We start from the raw sequence: 18,423 nt of genomic DNA on the forward strand, positions 1-18,423 counted from the left end.
TAGATTCCGATGTTTCACTTCAGGTTTACTGTATCCTCTGACCTTCTTATTGACGATGAAACACAGAAATTGCATCGGAAGTAAATACAAAAGGCACAATGCCGACCTATGTACAAGAAGACTGACTCTTCCTACTATCAATGTTTGAACCATTCCAGTGACACTAGTTATAGATTCCGATCCTTCCTTTCAGGTTTACTGTATCCCTCTGACAATCTTGTTGACGATGAAACACAGAAATTGCATCCCAATTAAATACAAGAGGCGGAATGCCGACTTAAGTACAAGATAACTGATTCTTCTTACTGTCTATGGTTTGTACCAGTCCTGTGACACTAGTTATAGATGCCAATGCTTCACTTCAGGTTTACTGTATCCCTCTGACCTTCTTATTGACGATGAAACACGTAAATTGCATCGGAATTAAATACAAACGGCACAATGCCGACTTAAGTACAAGAAGACTGACTCTTCTTACTGTCTATGTTTTGAACCATTCCTGTGACACTAGTTATAGATTCCGATGCTTCACTTCAGGTTTACTGTATCCCTCTGACCTTCATATTGACTAAGAAACACAGATATTGCATAGGAATTAAACACAAAAGGCACAATGCCGACTTAAGTACAAGAAAACTGACCCTTCTTACTGTCCATGCTTTGAACCATTCCTGTGACACTAGTTATAGATTCCGATGCTTCACTTCCGGTTTACTGTATCCCTCTGACCTTCGTATTGACGATGAAACACAGATATTGCATCGGGATTAAAAACAAAACGCACAATGCCGACTTAAGTACAAAAAGACTGACTCTTCTTACTGTCTATGTTTTGAACCATTCCTGTGACACTAGTTATAGATTCCGATACTTCACTTCAGGTTTTCTGTATCCCTCTGACCTTATTATTGATGATGAAACACACAAATTGCATCTTAATTAAACACAAAAGGCACAATGCCGATTTCAGTACAAGAACACTGACTCTTCTTACTGTCTACGGATTGAAACGTTTCTGTGACACTAGTTATAGATTCCGATGCTTCACTTCAGGTTTACTGTATCCCTCTGACCTTCTTATTGACGATGAAACACAGAATTTGCATCCGAAATAAATACAAAAGGCACAATGCCGACTCAAGTACAAGAAGACTGACTCTTCTTACTGTCTATGTTTTGAACCATTCCTGTGACACTAGTTATAGATTCCGATACTTCACTTCAGGTTTATTGTATCCCTCTGACCTTATTATTGATGATGAAACACAGAAATTGCATCTTAATTAAACACAAAAGGCACAATGCCGACATAAGTACAAGAACAGTGACTCTTCTTTCTGTCTATGGATTGAAACATTCCTGTGACACTAGTTTTAGATTCCGATGCTTCACCTCAGGTTTACTGCATCCAGCTGACCTTCTTATTGACGATGAAACACAGAAATTGCATCGGAGTTAAATACATAAGGCACAATGCCGACTTAAGTACAAGAAAACTGACTCTTCTTACTGTCTATGTTTTGAACCATTCCTGTGACACCAGTTATAGATTCCGATGCTTCACTTCAGGTTTACTGTATCCCTCTGACCTTCTTATTGACGATGAAACACAGAAATTGCATCGGAAATAAATACAAAAGGCACAATGCCGACTTAAGTACAAGAAGACTGACTCTTCCTACTGTCAATGCTTGAACCATTCCTGTGACACTAGTTATAGATTCCGATGCTTCATTCCAGGTTTACTGTATACCTCTGACCTTCTTATTGACGATGAAACACAGAAATTGCATCCGAAATAAATACAAAAGGCACAATGCCGTCTCAAGTACAAGAAGACTGGCTCTTCTTACTGTCTATGTTTTGAACCACTACTGCGACACTAGTTATAGATTCCGATGCTTCACTTCATTTTTACTGTATCCCTCTGACCTTCTTATTGACGAAGAAACACAGAAATTGCTTCGGAATTAAATACAAAAGGCACAATGCCGACTCAAGTACAAGAAGACTGGCACTTCTTACTGCCTATGTTTTGAACCATTACTGCGACACTAGTTATAGATTCCGATGCTTCACTTCATTTTTACTATGTCCCTCTGACCTTCTTATTGACGATGAAATACAAAAATTGCATCGGAATTATATACAAAAGGCACAATGCCGACTCAAGTACAAGAAAACTGACTCTTTTTACTTTCTATGTTTTGAACCGATCCTGTGACACTAGTTATAGATTCCGATTCTTCACTTCAGGTTCACTGTATCCCTCAGAGCTTCTTATTGCCGATGGAACACAGAAATTGCATCGGAATTATATACAAAAGGCACAATGCCGATTTAAGTACAAGAAGATTGACTCTTCTTACTGTCTATGTTTTGAACCATTCCCGTGACACTAGTTATAGATTCCGATGCTTCACTTTAGGTTTACTGTATCCCTTAGACCTTTTTATTGACGATGAAACACAGAAATTGCACCTTAATTGAATACAAAAGGCACAATGCCGACTTAAGTACTAGAAAACTGACTCTTCTTATTGTCTATGATTTGAACCATTCCTGTGACACTAGTTATTGATTCTGATGCTTCACTTCAGATTTACTGTATCCCTCTGACCCTCTTATTGACGATCAAACACAGAAATTTCATCAGAATTAAATACGAAAGGCACAATGCCGACTCAAGTACAAGAAGACTGGCTCTTCTTACTGCCTATGATTTGAACCATTCCTGTGACACTAGTTATAGATGCGATGCTTCACTTCAAGTTTACTGTATCCAGCTGACTTTCTTATTGACGATGAAACACAGAAATTGCATCGGAAAGAAGAAGGTTCTGCTGTTAGGTAGTTCTCATGGTAGAGGTGTAGGCCAGCAGTTGCAGGAAGTTTTGGGGAGTGAGTACCAGGTCACCAGCATTGTGAAGCCTAATGCAGGATTGGCTCAGGTGACTTTTAACATAGGGGTGTTATGTAGGGATTTTACTAAAGAGGATCAGGTAGTGATTGTGGGTGGGGCTGGTAATAGTATTGATAGGGATGGGGAGTATGACATAGATGGTGACCTGGAAAAGATAGCCACTCAGACTGGCAACACGAATGTGCATTTTGTGGAACTGTTTCAGCGTCACGATCGGCCTCATCTTAATACAGCCGTCAGGCGTAATAACATGAGACTTGGGGGTGCGCTGATGACGGAGGGCATGAGTCACATTTCAGTGGTGTCGGTGGAGTCTATCAGTAGGACGGGTTTCACCAGACATGGCCTGCACCTCAACAGGTATGGGAAGGGGAGGTTGGCAAAACTTATAGGTGACAGCATAGGTGGGGGTGGTGGGATCACTCATGGGAAAATTCCGGTAGTTGTGGGTGTTAGAGCTGTACCTTTTTTAGATTGAAGTCAGCTGATAGGTATTCCTGCTTAAGGGAAGTCTCTCTAACAAAGAAACCACTTTCTACAAAGCTTGGGTATCCGATTAATGAGGGAATTAGTATATTTCATCAAAATATACAAGGTATTAGAGATAAAGTTAGTGAACTGCTTATAGATGTTGACTCTGAAATTATTGGTATATCTGAACACTTCTTAAATAAGGAGATAATTCAGAGGCTTCCTTTACCAGGATACAGGTTGGCTGGCAGCTTTTCTAGGAGCTCTTTGCGGTGTGGGGGAGTAGCCATGTATGTGAAAAACGGTATCCCATTTGAGTCAATTGATGTTTCAAAGTACTGCACTGAAAAGGTGTTTGAATGTTGTGCAGGTGTGGTTAAATTTAGTGGAGCTAAACTTCTTACTGTTGTTATTTATAGATCCCCAGACTCCGATTTCACAACATTTTTGCTAAAGCTAGAGGAGGTTCTTGGTTCACTTTATAGGAAATACAAAAAGTTAGTTATATGTGGTGACTTCAATATTAATTGTATAAGTGATTGTGCAAGGAAAAGGATGCTGGTAGACCTCCTTAATTCATATAATCTTATGCAAACCGTATTCTTTCCAACGAGAGTGCAAGGGAACAGTAGAACAACCATAGACAATATTTTTGTTCATTCGTCATTATTAGAAGGGCATTCTGTTAGCAAAAAGGTGAATGGCCTTTCAGATCATGATGCACAAATTTTAAGTCTAAAAGATTTTTGTGCTGCAACACATGTTAAATATAGTTACCAACTTTTTAGGAAAGCTGATCCAGTTGCTGTACAGACTTTTGTAAACCTTATCAAGGAACAAGAGTGGCAAGATGTTTATAGTGCTGATACAGTAGACGATAAATATAATGCTTTCCTCAAGACTTTTCTCGTGCTCTTTGAAAGTTGCTTTCCGTTAGAACGTTCAAAACAGGGTACTAGCACAAACAGGCAGCCTGGGTGGCTGACTAAAGGGATAAGAATATCTTGTAGAACAAAGTGGCAATTATATCAAAACGTTAGAAACAGTCAAAATCTAAATGCAGCAGCCCATTACAAACAGTATTGTAAGGTGCTTAAAAAAGTTATTAGGAAGGCAAAAAGTATGTGGTATGCAGATAGAATAGCTAAGTCTCAGGATAAAATTAAAACCATATGGTCAGTCGTAAAGGAAGTGGCTGGTCTGCAGAGACAGGTCGAGAATATAGAATCAGTGCGTAGTGGGGATGTCCGTGTTACTGATAAGTCACATATATGTACAGTATTTAATAATCACTTTCTGAATATAGCAGGTGAACTAAATAGAAACCTAGTCCCAACAGGGAATCATATAGCGCTCTTAGAGAAAAGTGTTCCGAGACTGTTACCTGAAATGCTCCTCCATGATACTGACAAGAGGGAGATTGAGTTAATAATTAAATCACTAAAGACCAAGAACTCTCATGGATATGACGGGGTATCTAGCAGAATACTGAAGTATTGTTCCACGTATGTTAGCTCAGTACTTAGCCATATCTGTAACTTTTCCTTTAGGAGTGGTCGGTTTCCTGACCGATTAAAGTACTCGGTAGTGAAGCCACTTTATAAAAAGGGAGACAGGGATAATGTTGACAATTATAGACCTATTTCTATGCCATCGGTGTTTGCTAAAGTTATCGAGAGGGTTGTATATACAAGGTTACTGCAGCATTTAAATTCACATAATTTGCTGTCAAATGTACAGTTTGGTTTTAGAAATGGCTTAACAACTGAAAATGCTATAGTCTCTTTTCTCTGTGAGGTTTTGGATGGATTAAATAAAAGGTTGCGAACGTTAGGTGTTTTCTTTGATTTAACGAAGGCTTTTGACTGTGTTGACCACAAAATATTACTGCAGAAGTTGGAACATTATGGAGTAAGGGGAGTAGCTTACAATTGGTTCGCCTCCTACTTTAAGAACAGAAAGCAAAAGGTAATCCTCCGCAATATTGAGAGTGGTAATGATGTTCAGTCCCAATGGGGCACTGTTAAATGGGGCGTTCCCCAAGGGTCGGTGCTGGGGCCACTGCTGTTTCTTATTTATGTAAATGATATGCCTTCTAGTATTACAGGTGATTCAAAAATATTTCTGTTTGCTGATGACACCACCTTGGTAGTGAAGGATCTTGTGTGTAATATTGAAACATTATCAAATAATGTAGTTCATGATATAAGTTCGTGGCTTGTGAAAAATAATCTGATGCTAAATCACAGTAAGACTCAGTTTTTACAGTTTCTAACCCACAATTCAACAAGAACTGACATTTTAATCAGACAGAATGGGCATGTTATAAGCGAGACGGAAGAGTTCAAGTTCCTAGGCGTACGGATAGATAGTAAGCTGTTGTGGAAAGCCCATGTTCAGGATCTTGTTCAGAAACTAAATGCCGCTTTATTTACCATTAGAACAGTATCTGAAATAAGTGACATTTCAACACGAAAAGTAGTATACTTCGCATATTTTCATACGCTTATGTCATATGGTATTATTTTTTGGGGTAATTCTTCTGATTCAAAAAGGGTATTTTTGGTTCAAAAACGGGCTGTTCGAGCTATGTATGGTGTAAGTTCGAAAACCTCTTGTCGACCCCTATTCAATAGTCTGGGAATTTTGACATTGCCCTCACAGTATGTATTTTCTTTAATGTCGTTTGTTGTTAGCAATATTAGCTTATTCCCAAGAGTTAGCAGCTTTCACTCAGTTAATACTAGGCAGAAATCAAATCTGCATGTGGAATGCACTTCCTTGACTCTTGTGCAGAAAGGAGTGCAGTATTCTGCTGCATCCATTTTCAATAAGCTACCACAAGAACTCAAAAATCTTAGCAGTAGGCCAAACACTTTTAAGTCTAAATTGAAGAGTTTCCTCATGGCTCACTCCTTCTATTCTGTCGAGGAGCTCCTGGAAGATATACAAAATTAAGCAAATTCCAGTGTACATTTTTGATTTTCTTTATTTAAACTAACGACTTGTCGCGTGAATATGTTTCTTATATTTCATTTTATCTGTTTCTACAATCGTGTTATAATTTCATGTATTGACTCGTTCCATGACCATGGAGACTTCTCCTAAATGTGGTCCCACGGAACAATAAATAAATAAATAAATAAATAAATAAATACAAAAGGCACAATGTTGACTTAAGTACAAGAAGACTGACTCTTCGTACTGTCTATGTTTTGAACCATTTCTGTGACACTAGTTATAGATTCCGATGCTTCACTTCAGATTTACTGTATACCTCTGACCTTATTATTGACGATGAAACACAGAAATTGCATCTTAATTAAATACAAAAGGCACCATGCCGACATCAGTACAAGAACACTGTCTCATCCTACTGCCTATGGTTTGAACCATTCCTGTGACACTAGTTATAGTTTCCGATGCTTCACTTCGGGTTACTGTATGCCTCTGACCTTCTTATTGACGATCATAGACAGAAACTTCATCGGAATTAAATACAAAAGCACAATGCCGACTCAAGTACAAGAAGACTGGCTTTTCTTACTGCCTATGTTTTGAACCATTCCTATGACAATAGTTATAGATTCCGATGCTTCACTTCAGGTATACTGTATCCAGCTGACCTACTTATTGACGATGAGGCACATAAATTGAATCGGAATTAAATACAAAAGGCACAATGCCGACTTAAGTATAAGAAGACTGACTCCACTTACTGTTTATGTTTTCAACCATTCCTGTGACACTAGTTACAGATTCCGATGCTTCTCATCAGTTTTACTGTATCCAGCTGACCTTCTTGTTGACGATGATACACAGAAATTGCATCGGAATTAAATACATAATGCACAATGCCGACTTAAGTACAAGAAAATTGACTCTTCTTACTGTCTATGTTTTGAACCATTCCTTTCACACTAGATATAGATTCCGATGCTTCATTTCAGGTTTACTGTATCCCTCTGACCTTCTTATTCACGATGATACACAGAAATTGCATCGGAATTCATAACAAAAGGCACAATGCCGACTTAGGAACAAGAAGACTGACTCTTTTTACTGTCTATGTTTTGAACCATTGCTGTGACACTAGTTATAGATTCCGATGCTTCACTTCAGGTTTATTGTATCCCCCTGACATTCTTATTGACGATGAAACACAGAAATTGCATCTTAATTAAATACAACAGGCACAATGCAGATGTAAGTACAAGAAGACTGACTCTTCTTACTGTCTATGCTTTGAACCATTCCTGTGACACTAGTAATAGATTCCGATGCTTCATTTCAGGTTTACTGTATCCCTCTGACCTTCTTATTGATGATCAAACACAAAAAATTAATCGGAATTAAATACAAAAGCCACAATGCCGACTCAAGTACAAGGAGACTGGCTATTTTTACTGTCTATGTTTTGAACCATTTCTGTGACACTAGTTATAGATTCCGATGCTTCACTTCAGATCAACTCTATCCCTCTGACCTTCTTATTGACGATTAAACACAGAAATTGCATCTTAATTAAATACAAAAGGCACAATGCCAACTTCAGTACAAGAACACTGTCTCTTCTTACTGTCTATGGTTTGAACCATTCCTGTGACACTAGTTATAGATTCCGATGCTTCACTTCAGGTTCACTGTATGCCTCTGCCCTTCTTATTGACGATGAAACACAGAAAATGCATCTTAATTAAATACAAAAGTCACAATGCTGACGTAAGTACAAGAACTCTGACTCTTCTTACTGTCTATGGTTTGAACTATTCCTGTGACACTAGTAATGGATTACGATGCTTCACTTCAGGTTTACTGTATCCCTCTGACCTTCTTATTGACGCTGAAACACAGAAATTGCATCTTAATGAAATACAAAAGGCACAATGTCAACATAAGTTCAAGAAGACTGACTCTTCTTACTGTCAATGATTTCTACTATTTCTGTGACACTAGTTATAGATTCCGATGCTTCACTTCAGGTTTACTGTATCCCTCTGACCTTCTTATTGACGATCAAACACAAAAATTTCATCGGAATTAAATACAAAAGGCACAATGCCGACTCAAGTACAAGATGACTGGCTCTTCTTACTTCCTAAGTTTTGAACCATTCCTGTGGCACTAGTTATAGATTCCGATGCTTCACTTCAGGTTTACTGTATCCAGCTGACCGCCTTATTGACGTGAAACACAGAAATTGCATCGGAATTATGTACCAAAGGCACAATGCCGACTCAAGTACAAGAAGACTGGCTCTTCTTACTGCCTATGTTTTGAACCATTCCTGTGGCACTATTTATAGATTCCGATGCTTCACTTCAAGTTTACTGTATCCAGCTGACTTTCTTATTGACGATGAAACACAGAAATTGCATCGGAATTATATACAAAAGGCACAATGTTGACTTAAGTACAAGAAGACTGACTCTTCGTACTGTCTATGTTTTGAACCATTTCTGTGACACTAGTTATAGATTCCGATGCTTCACTTCAGATTTACTGTATACCTCTGACCTTATTATTGACGATGAAACACAGAAATTGCATCTTAATTAAATACAAAAGGCACCATGCCGACATCAGTACAAGAACACTGTCTCATCCTACTGCCTATGGTTTGAACCATTCCTGTGACACTAGTTATAGTTTCCGATGCTTCACTTCGGGTTACTGTATGCCTCTGACCTTCTTATTGACGATCATACACAGAAACTTCATCGGAATTAAATACAAAAGCACAATGCCGACTCAAGTACAAGAAGACTGGCTTTTCTTACTGCCTATGTTTTGAACCATTCCTATGACAATAGTTATAGATTCCGATGCTTTACTTCAGGTATACTGTATCCAGCTGACCTACTTATTGACGATGAGGCACATAAATTGAATCGGAATTAAATACAAAAGGCACAATGCCGACTTAAGTATAAGAAGACTGACTCCACTTACTGTTTATGTTTTCAACCATTCCTGTGACACTAGTTACAGATTCCGATGCTTCTCATCAGTTTTACTGTATCCAGCTGCCCTTCTTGTTGACGATGATACACAGAAATTGCATCGGAATTAAATACATAAGGCACAATGCCGACTTAAGTACAAGAAAATTGACTCTTCTTACTGTCTATGTTTTGAACCATTCCTTTCACACTAGATATAGATTCCGATGCTTCATTTCAGGTTTACTGTATCCCTCTGACCTTCTTATTCACGATGATACACAGAAATTGCATCGGAATTCATAACAAAAGGCACAATGCCGACTTAGGAACAAGAAGACTGACTCTTTTTACTGTCTATGTTTTGAACCATTGCTGTGACACTAGTTATAGATTCCGATGCTTCACTTCAGGTTTATTGTATCCCCCTGACATTCTTATTGACGATGAAACACAGAAATTGCATCTTAATTAAATACAACAGGCACAATGCAGATGTAAGTACAAGAAGACTGACTCTTCTTACTGTCTATGCTTTGAACCATTCCTGTGACACTAGTAATAGATTCCGATGCTTCATTTCAGGTTTACTGTATCCCTCTGACCTTCTTATTGATGATCAAACACAAAAAATTAATCGGAATTAAATACAAAAGCCACAATGCCGACTCAAGTACAAGGAGACTGGCTATTTTTACTGTCTATGTTTTGAACCATTTCTGTGACACTAGTTATAGATTCCGATGCTTCACTTCAGATCAACTCTATCCCTCTGACCTTCTTATTGACGATTAAACACAGAAATTGCATCTTAATTAAATACAAAAGGCACAATGCCAACTTCAGTACAAGAACACTGTCTCTTCTTACTGTCTATGGTTTGAACCATTCCTGTGACACTAGTTATAGATTCCGATGCTTCACTTCAGATTCACTGTATGCCTCTGCCCTTCTTATTGACGATGAAACACAGAAAATGCATCTTAATTAAATACAAAACTCACAATGCTGACGTAAGTACAAGAACTCTGACTCTTCTTACTGTCTATGGTTTGAACTATTCCTGTGACACTAGTAATAGATTACGATGCTTCACTTCAGGTTTACTGTATCCCTCTGACCTTCTTATTGACGCTGAAACACAGAAATTGCATCTTAATGAAATACAAAAGGCACAATGTCAACATAAGTTCAAGAAGACTGACTCTTCTTACTGTCAATGATTTCTACTATTTCTGTGACACTAGTTATAGATTCCGATGCTTCACTTCAGGTTTACTGTATCCCTCTGACCTTCTTATTGACGATCAAACACAAAAATTTCATCGGAATCAAATACAAAAGGCACAATGCCGACTCAAGTACAAGATGACTGGCTCTTCTTACTTCCTAAGTTTTGAACCATTCCTGTGGCACTAGTTATAGATTCCGATGCTTCACTTCAGGTTTACTGTATCCAGCTGACCGCCTTATTGACGTGAAACACAGAAATTGCATCGGAATTATGTACCAAAGGCACAATGCCGACTCAAGTACAAGAAGACTGGCTCTTCTTACTGCCTATGTTTTGAACCATTCCTGTGGCACTATTTATAGATTCCGATGCTTCACTTCAGGTTTACTGTATCCCTCTGACCTTATTATTGACGATGAAACACAGAAATTGCATCTTAATCAAATACAAAAGGCACAATGCTGACTTAAGTACAAGAAGACTGACTCTTCTTACTGTCTATGTTTTGAACCATTTCTGTGACACTAGTTATAGATTCCGATGCTTCACTTCAGGTTTACTGTATCCCTCTGACCTTATTATTGACCATGAAACACAGAAATTGCATCTTAATTAAATACAAAAGGCACAATGCCGACTTCAGTATAAGAACACTGACTCTTCCTACTGTCTATGGTTTGAACCATTCCTGTGACACTAGTTATTGATTCCGATGCTTCACTTCGGGTTACTGTATCCCTCTGACCTTCTTATTGACAATGAAACACAGAAATTGCATCGGAATTAATTACATAAGGCACAATGCCGACTTAAGTACAAGAAAACTGACTCTTCTTTCTGTCTATGTATTGAACCATTCCTGTGACACTAGTTATAGATTTCGATGCTTCTCTTCAGGTTTACTGAATCCCTCTGACCTTCTTATTGACGATGAAACGCAGAAATAGCATCGGAATTAAATATAAAATGCACAATGCCGACTCAAGTACAAGAAGACTGGCTCCTCTTACTGTCTATGTTTGAACCATTTCTGTGGCACTAGTTATAGATTCCGATGCTTCACTTCAGGTTTACTGTATCCCTCTGACCTTCTTATTGACGAAGAAACACAGATATTGCATCTTAATTAAATACAAAAGGCACCATGCCGACATCAGTACAAGAACACTGTCTCATCCTACTGCCTATGGTTTGAACCATTCCTGTGACACTAGTTATAGTTTCCGATGCTTCACTTCGGGTTACTGTATGCCTCTGACCTTCTTATTGACGATCATACACAGAAACTTCATCGGAATTAAATACAAAAGCACAATGCCGACTCAAGTACAAGAAGACTGGCTTTTCTTACTGCCTATGTTTTGAACCATTCCTATGACAATAGTTATAGATTCCGATGCTTTACTTCAGGTATACTGTATCCAGCTGACCTACTTATTGACGATGAGGCACATAAATTGAATCGGAATTAAATACAAAAGGCACAATGCCGACTTAAGTATAAGAAGACTGACTCCACTTACTGTTTATGTTTTCAACCATTCCTGTGACACTAGTTACAGATTCCGATGCTTCTCATCAGTTTTACTGTATCCAGCTGACCTTCTTGTTGACGATGATACACAGAAATTGCATCGGAATTAAATACATAAGGCACAATGCCGACTTAAGTACAAGAAAATTGACTCTTCTTACTGTCTATGTTTTGAACCATTCCTTTCACACTAGATATAGATTCCGATGCTTCATTTCAGGTTTACTGTATCCCTCTGACCTTCTTATTCACGATGATACACAGAAATTGCATCGGAATTCATAACAAAAGGCACAATGCCGACTTAGGAACAAGAAGACTGACTCTTTTTACTGTCTATGTTTTGAACCATTGCTGTGACACTAGTTATAGATTCCGATGCTTCACTTCAGGTTTATTGTATCCCCCTGACATTCTTATTGACGATGAAACACAGAAATTGCATCTTAATTAAATACAACAGGCACAATGCAGATGTAAGTACAAGAAGACTGACTCTTCTTACTGTCTATGCTTTGAACCATTCCTGTGACACTAGTAATAGATTCCGATGCTTCATTTCAGGTTTACTGTATCCCTCTGACCTTCTTATTGATGATCAAACACAAAAAATTAATCGGAATTAAATACAAAAGCCACAATGCCGACTCAAGTACAAGGAGACTGGCTATTTTTACTGTCTATGTTTTGAACCATTTCTGTGACACTAGTTATAGATTCCGATGCTTCACTTCAGATCAACTCTATCCCTCTGACCTTCTTATTGACGATTAAACACAGAAATTGCATCTTAATTAAATACAAAAGGCACAATGCCAACTTCAGTACAAGAACACTGTCTCTTCTTACTGTCTATGGTTTGAACCATTCCTGTGACACTAGTTATAGATTCCGATGCTTCACTTCAGATTCACTGTATGCCTCTGCCCTTCTTATTGACGATGAAACACAGAAAATGCATCTTAATTAAATACAAAACTCACAATGCTGACGTAAGTACAAGAACTCTGACTCTTCTTACTGTCTATGGTTTGAACTATTCCTGTGACACTAGTAATAGATTACGATGCTTCACTTCAGGTTTACTGTATCCCTCTGACCTTCTTATTGACGCTGAAACACAGAAATTGCATCTTAATGAAATACAAAAGGCACAATGTCAACATAAGTTCAAGAAGACTGACTCTTCTTACTGTCAATGATTTCTACTATTTCTGTGACACTAGTTATAGATTCCGATGCTTCACTTCAGGTTTACTGTATCCCTCTGACCTTCTTATTGACGATCAAACACAAAAATTTCATCGGAATTAAATACAAAAGGCACAATGCCGACTCAAGTACAAGATGACTGGCTCTTCTTACTTCCTAAGTTTTGAACCATTCCTGTGGCACTAGTTATAGATTCCGATGCTTCACTTCAGGTTTACTGTATCCAGCTGACCGCCTTATTGACGTGAAACACAGAAATTGCATCGGAATTATGTACCAAAGGCACAATGCCGACTCAAGTACAAGAAGACTGGCTCTTCTTACTGCCTATGTTTTGAACCATTCCTGTGGCACTATTTATAGATTCCGATGCTTCACTTCAGGTTTACTGTATCCCTCTGACCTTATTATTGACGATGAAACACAGAAATTGCATCTTAATCAAATACAAAAGGCACAATGCTGACTTAAGTACAAGAAGACTGACTCTTCTTACTGTCTATGTTTTGAACCATTTCTGTGACACTAGTTATAGATTCCGATGCTTCACTTCAGGTTTACTGTATCCCTCTGACCTTATTATTGACCATGAAACACAGAAATTGCATCTTAATTAAATACAAAAGGCACAATGCCGACTTCAGTATAAGAACACTGACTCTTCCTACTGTCTATGGTTTGAACCATTCCTGTGACACTAGTTATTGATTCCGATGCTTCACTTCGGGTTACTGTATCCCTCTGACCTTCTTATTGACAATGAAACACAGAAATTGCATCGGAATTAATTACATAAGGCACAATGCCGACTTAAGTACAAGAAAACTGACTCTTCTTTCTGTCTATGTATTGAACCATTCCTGTGACACTAGTTATAGATTTCGATGCTTCTCTTCAGGTATACTGAATCCCTCTGACCTTCTTATTGACGATGAAACGCAGAAATAGCATCGGTATTAAATATAAAATGCACAATGCCGACTCAAGTACAAGAAGACTGGCTCCTCTTACTGTCTATGTTTGAACCATTTCTGTGGCACTAGTTATAGATTCCGATGCTTCACTTCAGGTTTACTGTATCCCTCTGACCTTCTTATTGACGAAGAAACACAGATATTGCATCGGAATTAAATACAAAAGGCACAATGCCGACTGAAGTACAAGAGGACTGACCCTTTTACTGTCTATGTTTTGAACCATTCCTGTGATACTAGTTATAGATTCCGATGCTTCACTTCAGGTTTACTGTATCCCTCTGACCTTCTTATTGCCAATGAAACACAGAAAATTAATCGGTATTAAATACAAAAGGCACAATGCCGACTCAAGTACAAGAAGACTGGCTCTTCTTTCTGTCTATGTTTTGAACCATTCCTATGACACTAGTTATAGATTCCGATGCTTCACTCCAGGTTTACTGTATCCAGCTGACCTTCTTATTGACGATGAAGCACATACATTGCATCGGAATTAAATACAAAAGGCACAATGCCGACTTAAGTACGAAAAAACTGACTCATCTTACTGTCTGTGTTTTGAACCATTCCTGTGACACTAGTTATAGATTCCAATGCTTCACTTCAGGTTTACTGTATCCCTCTGAGCTTCTTATTGACGATGAAACACAGAAATTGCATCGGAATTATATACAAAAAGCACAATGCCGACTTAAGTACAAGAAGACTGACTCTTCTTACTGTCTATGGTCTGAACCATTTCTGTGACACTAGTTATAGATTCCGATACTTCACATCAGCTTTACTGTATCCCTCTGTCCTTATTATTGACGATGTTACACAGAAATTGCATCTTAATTAAATACAAAAGGCACAATGCCGACTTCAGTACAAGAACACTGACTCTTCATACTGTCTATGGTTTGAACCATTCCTGTGACACTAGTTAAAGGTTCCGTTGCTTCACTTCAGGTTTACTGTATCCCTCTGACCTTCTTATTGACGATGTAAGACAGAAATTGCATCGGAATTAAATACAAAAGGCGGAATGCCGACTTAAGTACAAGAAAACTGATTCTTCTTACTGTCTATGTTTTGAACCATTCCTGTGACACTAGTTATAGATTCCTATGCTTCACTTCAGGTTTACTGTCTCCCTCTGACCTTATTATTGATGATGAAACACACAAATTGCATCTTAATTAAACACAAAAGGCTCAATGCCGATTTCAGTACAAGAACACTGACTCTTCTTACTGTCTATGGATTGAAACATTTCTGCGACACTAGTTATAGATTCCGATGCTTCACTTCAGGTTTACTGTATCCCTCTGACCTTCTTATTGACGATGAAACACAGAATTTGCATCCGAAATAAATACAAAAGGCACAATGCCGACTCAAGTACAAGAAGACTGGCTCTTCTTACTGTCTAGGTGTTGAACCATTCCTGCGACACTAGTTACAGATTCCGATGCTTCACTTCAGGTTTACTGTATCCCTCTGACTTTCTTATTGACGATGAAACACAGAAATTGCATCGGAATTAAATACAAAAGTCACAATGCCGACTTAGGTACAAGAAAACTGACTCTTCTTACTGTCTATGTTTTGAACCATTCCTGTGACACTAGTTATAGATTCCGATACTTCACTTCAGGTTTATTGTATCCCTCTGACCTTATTATTGATGATGAAACACAGAAATTGCATCTTAATTAAACACAAAAGGCACAATGCCGACTTAAGTACAAGAACAGTGACTCTTCTTTCTTTCTATGGATTGGAACATTCCTGTGACACTAGTTTTAGATTCCGATGCTTCACTTCAGGTTTACTGCATCCAGCTGACCTTCTTATTGACGATGAAACACAGAAATTGCATCGGAGTTAAATACATAAGGCACAATGCCGATTTAAGTACAAGAAGATTGACTCTTCTTACTGTCTATGTTTTGAACCATTCCTGTGACACTAGTTATACATTCCGATGCTTCACTTCAGGTTTACTGTATCCCTTAGACCTTTTTATTGACGATGAAACACAGAAATTGCACCTTAATTGAATACAAAAGGCACAATGCCGACTTAGGTACAAGAAAACTGACTCTTCTTATTGTCTATGATTTGAACTATTCCTGTGACACTAGTTATAGATTCTGATGCTTCACTTCAGATTTACTGTATCCCTCTGACCTTCTTATTGACGATCAAACACAGAAATTTCATCAGAATTAAATACAAAAGGCACAATGCCGACTCAAGTACAATAAGACTGGCTCTTCTTACTGCCTATGATTTGAACCATTCCTGTGACACTAGTTATAGATGCGATGCTTCACTTCAAGTTTACTGTATCCAGCTGACTTTCTTATTGACGATGAAACACAGAAATTGCATCGGAATTATATACAAAAGGCACAATGTTGACTTAAGTACAAGAAGACTGACTCTTCGTACTGTCTATGTTTTGAACCATTTCTGTGACACTAGTTATAGATTCCGATGCTTCACTTCAGGTTTACTGTATACCTCTGACCTTATTATTGACGATGAAACACAGAAATTGCGTCTTAATTAAATACAAAAGGCACCATGCCGACATCAGTACAAGAACACTGTCTCATCCTACTGCCTATGGTTTGAACCATTCCTGTGACACTAGTTATAGTTTCCGATGCTTCACTTCGGGTTACTGTATGCCTCTGACCTTCTTATTGACGATCATACACAGAAACTTCATCGGAATTAAATACAAAAGCACAATGCCGACTCAAGTACAAGAAGACTGGCTTTTCTTACTGCCTATGTTTTGAAACATTCCTATGACAATAGTTATAGATTCCGATGCTTCACTTCAGGTATACTGTATCCAGCTGACCTACTTATTGACGATGAGGCACATAAATTGAATCGGAATTAAATACAAAAGGCACAATGCCGACTTAAGTATAAGAAGACTGACTCCACTTACTGTTTATGTTTTCAACCATTCCTGTGACACTAGTTACAGATTCCGATGCTTCTCATCAGTTTTACTGTATCCAGCTGACCTTCTTGTTGACGATGATACACAGAAATTGCATCGGAATTAAATACATAAGGCACAATGCCGACTTAAGTACAAGAAAATTGACTCTTCTTACTGTCTATGTTTTGAACCATTCCTTTCACACTGGATATAGATTCCGATGCTTCATTTCAGGTTTACTGTATCCCTCTGACCTTCTTATTCACGATGATACACAGAAATTGCATCAGAATTCATAACAAAAGGCGCAATGCCGACTTAGGAACAAGAAGACTGACTCTTTTTACTGTCTATGTTTTGAACCATTGCTGTGACACTAGTTATAGATTCCGATGCTTCACTTCAGGTTTATTGTATCCCCCTGACATTCTTATTGACGATGAAACACAGAAATTGCATCTTAATTAAATACAACAGGCACAATGCAGATGTAAGTACAAGAAGACTGACTCTTCTTACTGTCTATGCTTTGAACCATTCCTGTGACACTAGTAATAGATTCCGATGCCTCATTTCAGGTTTACTGTATCCCTGTGACCTTCTTATTGATGATCAAACACAAAAAATTAATCGGAATTAAATACAAAAGCCACAATGCCGACTCAAGTACAAGGAGTCTGGCTATTCTTACTGTCTATGTTTTGAACCATTTCTGTGACACTAGTTATAGATTCCGATGCTTCACTTCAGATCAACTCTATCCCTCTGACCTTCTTATTGACGATTAAATACAGAAATTGCATCTTAATTAAATACAAAAGGCACAATGCCAACTTCAGTACAAGAACACTGTCTCTTCTTACTGTCTATGGTTTGAACCATTCCTGTGACACTAGTTATAGATTCCGATGCTTCACTTCAGGTTCACTGTATGCCTCTGCCCTTCTTATTGACGATGAAACACAGAAAATGCATCTTAATTAAATACAAAAGGCACAATGCTGACGTAAGTACAAGAACTCTGACTCTTCTTACTGTCTATGGTTTGAACTATTCCTGTGACACTAGTAATAGATTACGATGCTTCACTTCAGGTTTACTGTATCCCTCTGACCTTCTTATTGACGCTGAAACACAGAAATTGCATCTTAATGAAATACAAAAGGCACAATGTCAACAT

Source organism: Schistocerca americana, chromosome 9 (genome assembly GCF_021461395.2).
Source record: "Schistocerca americana isolate TAMUIC-IGC-003095 chromosome 9, iqSchAmer2.1, whole genome shotgun sequence".
Taxonomy (NCBI): Eukaryota; Metazoa; Arthropoda; class Insecta; order Orthoptera; family Acrididae; genus Schistocerca; species Schistocerca americana.